This window comes from Choloepus didactylus, chromosome 3, assembly GCF_015220235.1.
Source record: "Choloepus didactylus isolate mChoDid1 chromosome 3, mChoDid1.pri, whole genome shotgun sequence".
In the NCBI taxonomy this organism is placed as follows: Eukaryota; Metazoa; Chordata; class Mammalia; order Pilosa; family Megalonychidae; genus Choloepus; species Choloepus didactylus.
The window spans coordinates 116,177,944-116,186,790 of record NC_051309.1 but is presented as its reverse complement, the minus strand read 5'-3'; the positions used below and the strand labels follow the sequence as shown (position 1 = coordinate 116,186,790).

Sequence of the window (8,847 nt, the reverse complement as noted above, 5' to 3'; positions counted from 1 at the left end):
CCTTTTATTTTCTCACCAAATTGAGACTTTGGGGGAAATACGCAGCAGCACACAAGCAAATACACTCCCTTTAAAAACAATCTGAACATTAAAACAAAACAAAACAAAACATATTTCCTCAATTTCAACATGGCAGTGGTATCTTTTTTCTTCCCCAGGCTGTCTTACCGGTACCTATAGGCTAGACTCTTCTGGGGCCGACACGACAAGCAAGGACAGCATCGCCCAACTTGACCAGAGTTGTCTGGGGGCCCGCGTAGCAGAGGGGACAGGCCAAACCCGTCCAGCCTCCTTGAATCAGCTCTCATCTGAGAGGTAATCGCTGCTCGGAAGCTCCGTGGCTTGGATCTCGTAGACCGAAACCACCTGGACAGAAATCTTCTCAGCATCTTCCAGCAGTTGTAATCCAGGTGGTCGTGCAGACTGTCTTGGGGTAATTGGAGTGGAAGATGGTGGTGCGGAGGACGCATGTGGGCTTGTGGCAGGGATCAGAGCGCACTTAAGCCTTGTAGTTGCTCCACGTGAAATTAAGTATGCAGGTGACCATCTGGCTGCAGGAGGCCACCGCCAGGCTCAGGGTCAGGTGGACGATGTCGTCGATAACGTGCCGCTGTGAGTTGTACTTAACCGTGGAAATGTACCTTACTTCCTTTGATGGTACAGTGTCAAACTCAACAGTTGCTTGTGAAGCAACTGGAGACCAAGTTGGGGAGAGATGCTGGATGCAGGGCTGCGGGGTTGCCACCCACAGGGCTCCAGCGCTCCGGAGTGCTGGCGTGCGCTCCCCTCCACCACCAACCCTGGCCGCCGGGAGTCCCCAGGGGCTGGAGCTGGGGCTGTGGTCAGCTCTGAGTCTGGGCTGTCCAGGACACTGACCCCCTCTTCGTGTCCAAGAGTTCGGGCACATCTTGCAGGCTCTGCTGGCCCACAGTGGCTGTGAGCCCGCGGTGGCGGGGCTGGGGTTACCCTGCGTGGTGGCAGTGGCGGAGTGAGGTGCGCAAAGAGCGCAGACATGGGCCGGGTGGCTGCGGGCGGGGCCGCCCTCCCCGGTACACAGGCATTAACTTCTGATACAGCTGTGTGGCTGACTCCCCTATGTTTATTCACATGTGTCTTAGTTTGCCAGGCTGCTATGATAAATATTGTATAACAGGGTGGCTTAAACAGCAGACATTTATTAGCTCACAGTTTCTGAGGGTAGAAGTTTAAAAAGGCATGCACGAGACCATGTTCTTTCCCCAAAGTCTGTGGTGGTCTGGTGCTGCATGCTTCAATTCTTAGTATTCCTTGACTTGCATCTCTGCCTCCTGTCACACGGTGCTTGCTCTCAACTCATGTTTGCTCTTCCGGTTTCCACTGACTTCCATGTTCTGGCCCATCCCCATGGCTTTCTCTGACTTCTCTTTATAAGATCTCCAATAACATGGATTAAGACCCACCCTGACTCAGTTGCACCACACCTTAACAAAAAATAACACCTTCAAAAGCTCATATTTACAAGTAAATTCACATCAACAGGAATGCAAAGTAACAGGAAGAATATGCTTTTTATTAGGATACATAACTCAATCCGCGCAACATATTTCTACCCTATACCACCTTTCCCCAATTTGCCAATCTGTTTTTTTCAATCTTCTGCTAGTCCATCCACCTCTCCCCATAATTCATATATGTTCTAACTAGGTGCACTCCCATAACTCTGCCTATTGGGAGGATTTTTAGATCACCACTACCTTTCAAAATCAGTCTGAGTGAGGTTGCTGGCCTTTTTTTAATCAACATCTACATTCATTTATTCAGTCAGCCTTTCTTGAGAACCTACTATGTGCCAATTACTTTACTAAAGTTGGGGAAATCAACTAAAAATAACATACTATTCTTTATCACCAGTTCATAGTCTAGAAGTCAGAAAATAATACACATTAAGTGATGTCAGAAGTATTAATGGTATTCTTTAAAGGAAATGGCTATAAATGCTAGATGTTTCAAAAAATGAAACCTACCAGCAAAAGTACCACACTAATGCAAAATGTTAATAATAGGGAAAATTGTGTGGGCAGTGGGTGGGAACTGATATATGGGTACTCTCTACTTTCTGCATGGTTTTCCTATAAACCTGCAACTGCTCTATTAAAAATAAAAAGTAAAGGATGTTATCAAGTGATACAAAGATTAAGCCTGTAGTCTGAACTTACATAGATTGACAAAATTATATTGGCAATGAAACACACAAACATTAATTAATGTACAGCCTGAAATGTCATAATTAGTCGTAGAGACGAAGCCTAGAATTTACCTCTGGGAAGTTGGAAAAACAGCTCCTGGTTAATACCATAAATGTTACACTCTAAGTGAGCATTGTAAAAAGCTCATGTAATTCTGCTTTTTCAAGCATGTGGTTCAGGGTAGCTCTCAGGAACCATCATTGCCTGCCAACACTGGAACAGATCACTACCCTGGGAAGGTGATGGGAGATAGTGCCAAAGGAGGCAAAGAGAAGGGGGACAAGAGTGTGCAAAAAGATTTAGTGTCACTGGAACAATGTGTTCCTAAATTCTGATGTGCTCATTACATTTCAGAGTCCATGTGGTTTCTGGCACAACCCCTCAAAACAAGTCAATTAGATATAGGCAAATGTTCTCGGCATCACAAAGTGATTGGTCAAGAGTACAGATCATGCTTTAAAGGAGATTTTGAAATAAAAAGCTCAAGCTATTCTAAAAGGAAGAAAGTCAACCATACACTCCAAAAGAAGGTGGCACTCATGTGAAACTTGTATCAACCCAGGTTTGCAGGTGTGCAACAAGTGACCTCAATCTAGATTTCCCTCCTCCCTGGTCATTTGCAACAGTCACAGAGTAAATCCATTCCTCAAACTATATATATATATATATATATATATATATATATATATCACTGACCTGTAAGAATAAAAAGAGAAAAAAGGGTAAGAAAAATTCAGCTATCTCAACCCTGAAATTCTAATAGAATAAGCATTGAAACATTTGGACAGCTACTGATATCTCTTTTAAAAAGTCCAAAATTTCTCAACTTAGGAAATCTGGCTTTATTTATCATTGAAAAGATGGTTTATAGTATTTCCAAAGCTTCCTGGATTTAATCATATCGTATCTCAGATCTACTGTGTGACTCACCCTTTGTAATGATGAGATTAAAATCAAAGCATGTTTCTTTATGGATTCACTAACAATATTTGAGTGAAAAACAACAGATAAGGCCAAAGTTACTATGAAGGCATTGTGTCCATCCTTAGCCTGCAGCTATTAAATATCATCTGACAGTGGAAGCGTTTTGTGAAAAAGAAGCTCTTGCCCATAGAGTGAGTTCATGCCAATGATTGCAAAGCACTATTTATACCTAGTAAACAGTAATATACCAAAAGGCACTAAGTGCGTCCCAGAGAATCATTCAAGAACCACACAAACCTGCCCCACATGGCAGTGAGTGGCATAAAACATTCCATTACTGAGTAATATGCCATCAGAAACTCCATTGGTACCACCGTCATTTAATAGCTGTGGGCACTTCAGAGACTAAACCTTCCATTACAGGATTCATGATGAATTTATCTTATATAAACACACTTAAATAATGACCAATATGTTGAATACTATCAAAATTAATTTTAACCCTATTGTTCATGTGCAATATAGCATGTTCATAAAATTGCTTTTCACTGTAATTGTATATTTGATCCACCTCTTTCCTCATAGCTAATCAATGTCAGATCTAAGTCCTGGATTTTAAAACTCACCTGTCTTACAAAAATTGTTCACTGATTCTCTAAACAACTAAGAACATATTCAAATACCAAATGCCTTTTATTCTCAGAAGAAGAGATTTACAGAATTATTCATTTCAGCCAAAGACTTAAAAGTTAATTCTCCCATAGCCTTGCTAAAAAGTAATCTTACTTCTAAGAAAAGAAAACATATTGAAACCTCCATCAAAGCTAGGGTTTTAATCAAATTTTGCCAAAGGAAAAAACCTCTAAGGTGAAATAATGGAGTACTTTGACAAAGAACTGATTAAGCAGATTGTGCTCTCTGGTCTTTCATCACAAATATTATCATGTTGCAGGAGCACAAATAAATAACACTACCTGGAGATATGATAATGCCTTATGGAGCTTAGCCCCTCATTATTTGCTGTAGATGTCCCCTTTTCAAATTAGCATTTTGCATTTTTAAATGCTGAGTTCTTATGTGTTTTACTAGCAAAAGAATTAAAATGGGAATATTAAAATGAATTTATGACTATTAGGTTCATTAGGTTTGAGAGTTAGTAAACTTTTGACAAACAAGTAATAGAAACTCTATGGAAATTTAAACACTAAGAAAATTTATTTTCTCATTGTTCCAGTTTGCTAATGCTGCTGGTTATGCAAAATACCAGAAATGGATTGGCTTTTATAAAGGGGATTTATTAAGTTATAAATTTACAGTTCTACGTCCATGGAAGTGTCCAAACTAAGGCATCAACAAGAGGATACCTTCACTGAAGAAAGGTCAATGGCATCCAGAACATCTCTGTCAGCTGGGAAGGCATGTGACTGGCATCTGCTGGTCCCAGGTTGTGTTTCAGCTCTGCTCTCAGCTCCTGTGCATCCTTAGATTAACATCTCCAAACATCCTTCTGTCCACAATTCCAAGCATCTCTGAGCATCTCTGTCAGCTCCCAAGCATCTCTCCAAAAGTCTCTCTCAGCTGCTCTGAGCTCCTTCTGTCTTTGAGCTCCCTTATAGAACTCCAGTGATTTAATTAAGACCCACCCTGAGTGGGCAGAGTCCACATCTCCATGGAAATTATTCAATCAAACATTTCCAACCTAATCAACAAACTAATCATTCTACCCCCACAAGATTGCATTAAAGAACACTGCTTTTTCTGGGGGACATATATATACAAATTGGCACATTCACATAGAAACACAGGGAAAATTCAGGTTTCTGGGCAGGATACTTCAGCATTCCAACAATGTCATCAAAGCCCCAGGCTCTTGCCATCTCTCCATTCTTTCTTCCTTGCTTTGACCTCATACACAGGCTGTAAGATAGATGCAGCAGGTCTAAATGCTTAATCTGGACAACAATAATATTCAGATAAAAGAGATGGACTATCCCCTTTAGTGCATACCTCTTAGGATTGAGGACATTTTCCAGAAGATACACCAGCAGATTTCATTTAAGAGCTTATTGGTTAGGGTTACATTTACATCCCTGGATTATCACTAGCAGGATAATCAGGTTACCCTTAAAGAGCTATGTATGGAGTAGTTGGATAGGGTAACCTTCTCTTAAGGGCATATGGCTGCATATGAGAATGCTGTATACCTGAATAAACCCATGTTTTATTAGGAAGATGGGAAAAAGTGAATCAATAGGCAACCAACAGCATCCATTACAGTTCTAAAAGCCAAAGATTGGGGATTGAGGTGGATAGAATGTTGTTGAGGTGGTGAGGATAAAGTATTGGAAATTTAAATTATCCTGATATTTCTTTCTGTAGAATAGGATCAGAGAAAACTGAAAAAATAAATGTTCAATTGATAGAAATTAAATAAAAGCAATGCATGTTTCAAGAATTAATATAGGAGTGACATCATCAACATGTCAATGTAAGCAGCTATTGAAAACTCATCTCCAGAGTCTTAATGAAAAAGAGGACAATTCTGAATTGTTTGAAACCCTGGAGAAGGATATAGACCGGAGAAGGACCTGCAGATGCCGAATTGAAGAAAGAGAAGACATATCAGGTAGGAATCTTCCATCCCACAGCCAGTCCTCTTCCCTCCCCCTCACTCGATCTCTGTGTGGGGAAGGCACAGAATCGGCAGATGGGAACCTTTCCACCAGGTATACAGATTTTAAAATCTCTCACAGCAGTGAGACATACCCCCACTGTCTAAAAACCTGGGGGACAGGGGAGGATATTTCAAGGCCTAGGTCAGTGAGGGACAAAGAGTCTGAGAAAACATGGACAGAGACTGTGCTTCCAGCCCTGGGTCTGAAAGAGAAAAACTGTCAACCAAGAATCCTATATCTGGCAAAACAGTCCTTCAAAATGAGGGAGAGTTTAAAATGTTTACAGATAAACAGACACTGAGAGAGTTCATGACCAAGAAACCTCCTCTACAAGAAATACTAAAGGGAATGCTTCAGACAGATAGGAAAAGACAGGGGAGAGAGGTATGGAGGAGAGTGTAGAAATGAAGATACCAGGAGATAGAAAGAAGGTAAATATCAGACTTTTGATGCTGGAGGACTACAGAATATTCAACAGGATTGGTTGTATAGATCCAGAAATGGATAGCACAATACTGGGTTATGGTAGCACAATATTATAGGTACACTGAACAAAGATGACTATGATATTGTTGAAAGAGGAAGGTTAGGGGCATGTAGGACACCAGAAAGAAAGATAGAAGCTAAAGACTGGGATGGTATAACTTAGCGAAACCTGGAGTGGTCAGTGATTTTGATTAAATGTACAAATATACGAATGTTTTTATATGAGGGAAAAAGAATGTCAGCTTTGCAAGGTGTTGAAAATGGGATGGTATAGGTGAAAGAATACAATCAATGCAAACTAGAGTCTATAGTTAACATGAATGTGTAATATGCTTCCATTAATTGTAACAAAGGCAATATACTAAAGCTAAATGTCTGTGAGAGGAGGATATAAGGGAGGGGTATGGGATTCTTGGTGGTGGTGTTGTCTGACCTTTTAATTTAATTTAATTTAATTTAATTTTAATTTTAATTTTTTCTTTTGGCTTTTTTAGTTGTCATTTTTTGTTTTTCTGTTTTTCTTTGTTCCTTTTTCTTTTTCACCTGTTCCTCTTTCTTTGTGGAATAAAATGGAAATGTTCTCATATAAAAAAAGAGTAAATACATATCAGTATTGAAAAGTATATGATAATGAAAATTCCAGTCCAGTCCCTTCAGTTTATAAATAAGGAAACTGAAACTTAAGAGACCAAGTTATTCAAGATCACAGAAGATATAAGTGATAGATATGCTAAAACCCAGGCTACTCTTCCTGCCACAATTATACTACATTCTTCAATAGGTATCCATACAGAGATATGTCAGTTATACACTTTAAAAAATGAATATCAAAAGTATCAATCAAAATTGTACACAATGCTTCTATGTTTTACTAGGAAGGGAAAAGAAGCCCCTCTTTTCCTCCTAGCATCTCTGTATCTTCTTATGAATTAAGTTGTTACTAAAATTGATAACAATAATTGATCATCTACTGTTTGCCAGGCATTGTGTCAGGTACTTCACAGTCTTGTCTATAATCACCCAAACACCCCAAAAAGGATCTCTTAATATTCCTTTTTTTAAGGTGAACTGAGACGGAGAGATTTTAAGTTACTGCCTGAGGTCAAGTTGACTCTGGAGCTGGTATTTAAAGCCAGGTTTGTTTGACTCTAAAACTCTTTTCACCATAGGAACGTTCTCCAAAAGGTATTTTGCTACATGATGATCCTGCTAGATGTTCCATGAAAAAAGGGCCCTGAGATCAAATAAATTTTGTGAGTGCTGTGCCTTATACTCTTTTCTTGGGTATTAAAGGCGCACAATATAATATTAAAAAATATGAGGAATCCTACAAAAACAGAAATTTGCCCAACTCATTATAACCCAGTATTCTCAATTGTTTGATATGAATCCCTTTTTCACATAACAAATATTAATGTTCAGTGAACTAAAGAAATTCTGCACTATATTATTTGACATTCAAAATACATTAATGTGTGTTAATGATAAAATTATATTTGAATGATAATATTAATACGTAATTATATTATACATATGTAAACAGTTTGAGTCTCAACATGAAATGATTTTGTTTTTCAAATTACTGTTCTCAAGTGTCAAATCTTGCTTTTCCACAGAATAGAAGTTCTCTTCACAACCTCTTGCTCAAATTAACTCTGTCAGTTACTATTTTTCACATTTAAAACTTAATCTTTAAAATTGTTAAAATTAAAAATAAAAAAAAAAACTTAATCTTTAAAAAATAGAGAAAATCAGTGAAACTAAATGCTGGCTCTTTGAGAAGATCAATAAAATTGAATTAACTTTTAGTCAAACTGATTAGGAAAAAAAGAAGCCACAGTTAAGTTCTCAGGTGTGGGATCCCTGGGCCCAGGGCTTTCCCAAGGGCCTTGAAGACTGCACACACAGCAGCTTGTGTGACCTAGGTCAGTTAAGGTTTGACCTACCCTCCCTGTAAAATCAGGCCTCCTGCACTAAATGTAATCTATCGCTTGCCTCCTCCCTGAACTCCCTGAGGTACTATCTCTGGTGTTGTTATCTACAAGGTAACCTGTAATCCTCCCCTCTTTCCTGTTGAATACAATCGATCCTTCCCTATGCCACAAGATCCCCATTCCCTCGCATAAGCTCTCATCCCCATTGGGATGTCTCCGTCTCAGGTCCCTTTAACTGGTTTGACCAGTTCCCTCAAAGTGCGGAGCACTTTCACACGCAGCTCTGAACTGGCCGCCATTCGGAGCAGCTTGACTGACTTCCTTTCTATTCCCGTAAGTAGCCCCCAAATAAAAGCTCATGTCTCAGACATCCCCGGGGCCTTTTTAGTCCTGCTGCTGCAAAAGCCCGCTTGGGCCATGACATCAGGAATGGGTTGTGATTCTCCAGATATTAAAAAGAATAATAGGGGAATATTATTAACAACCTTATGCCAATATATTTAACAACTTAAACATGGAAAAATTCCTTGAAAGCATACTGGACAAAGCTCAATCAAGAAGAAGCAAATAATTTGAACAATCCTATCTCAGTTGAAGAAATTG

General features: G+C 39.3%; 1 pseudogene; it reads right to left on the bottom strand.

Moving 5' to 3' along the window:
• Window positions 1–297: 297 nt before the first annotated feature.
• LOC119530396 lies at window positions 298–8,543 on the bottom strand (annotated as a pseudogene).
• Between the last annotated feature and the right edge of the window lie 304 nt (window positions 8,544–8,847).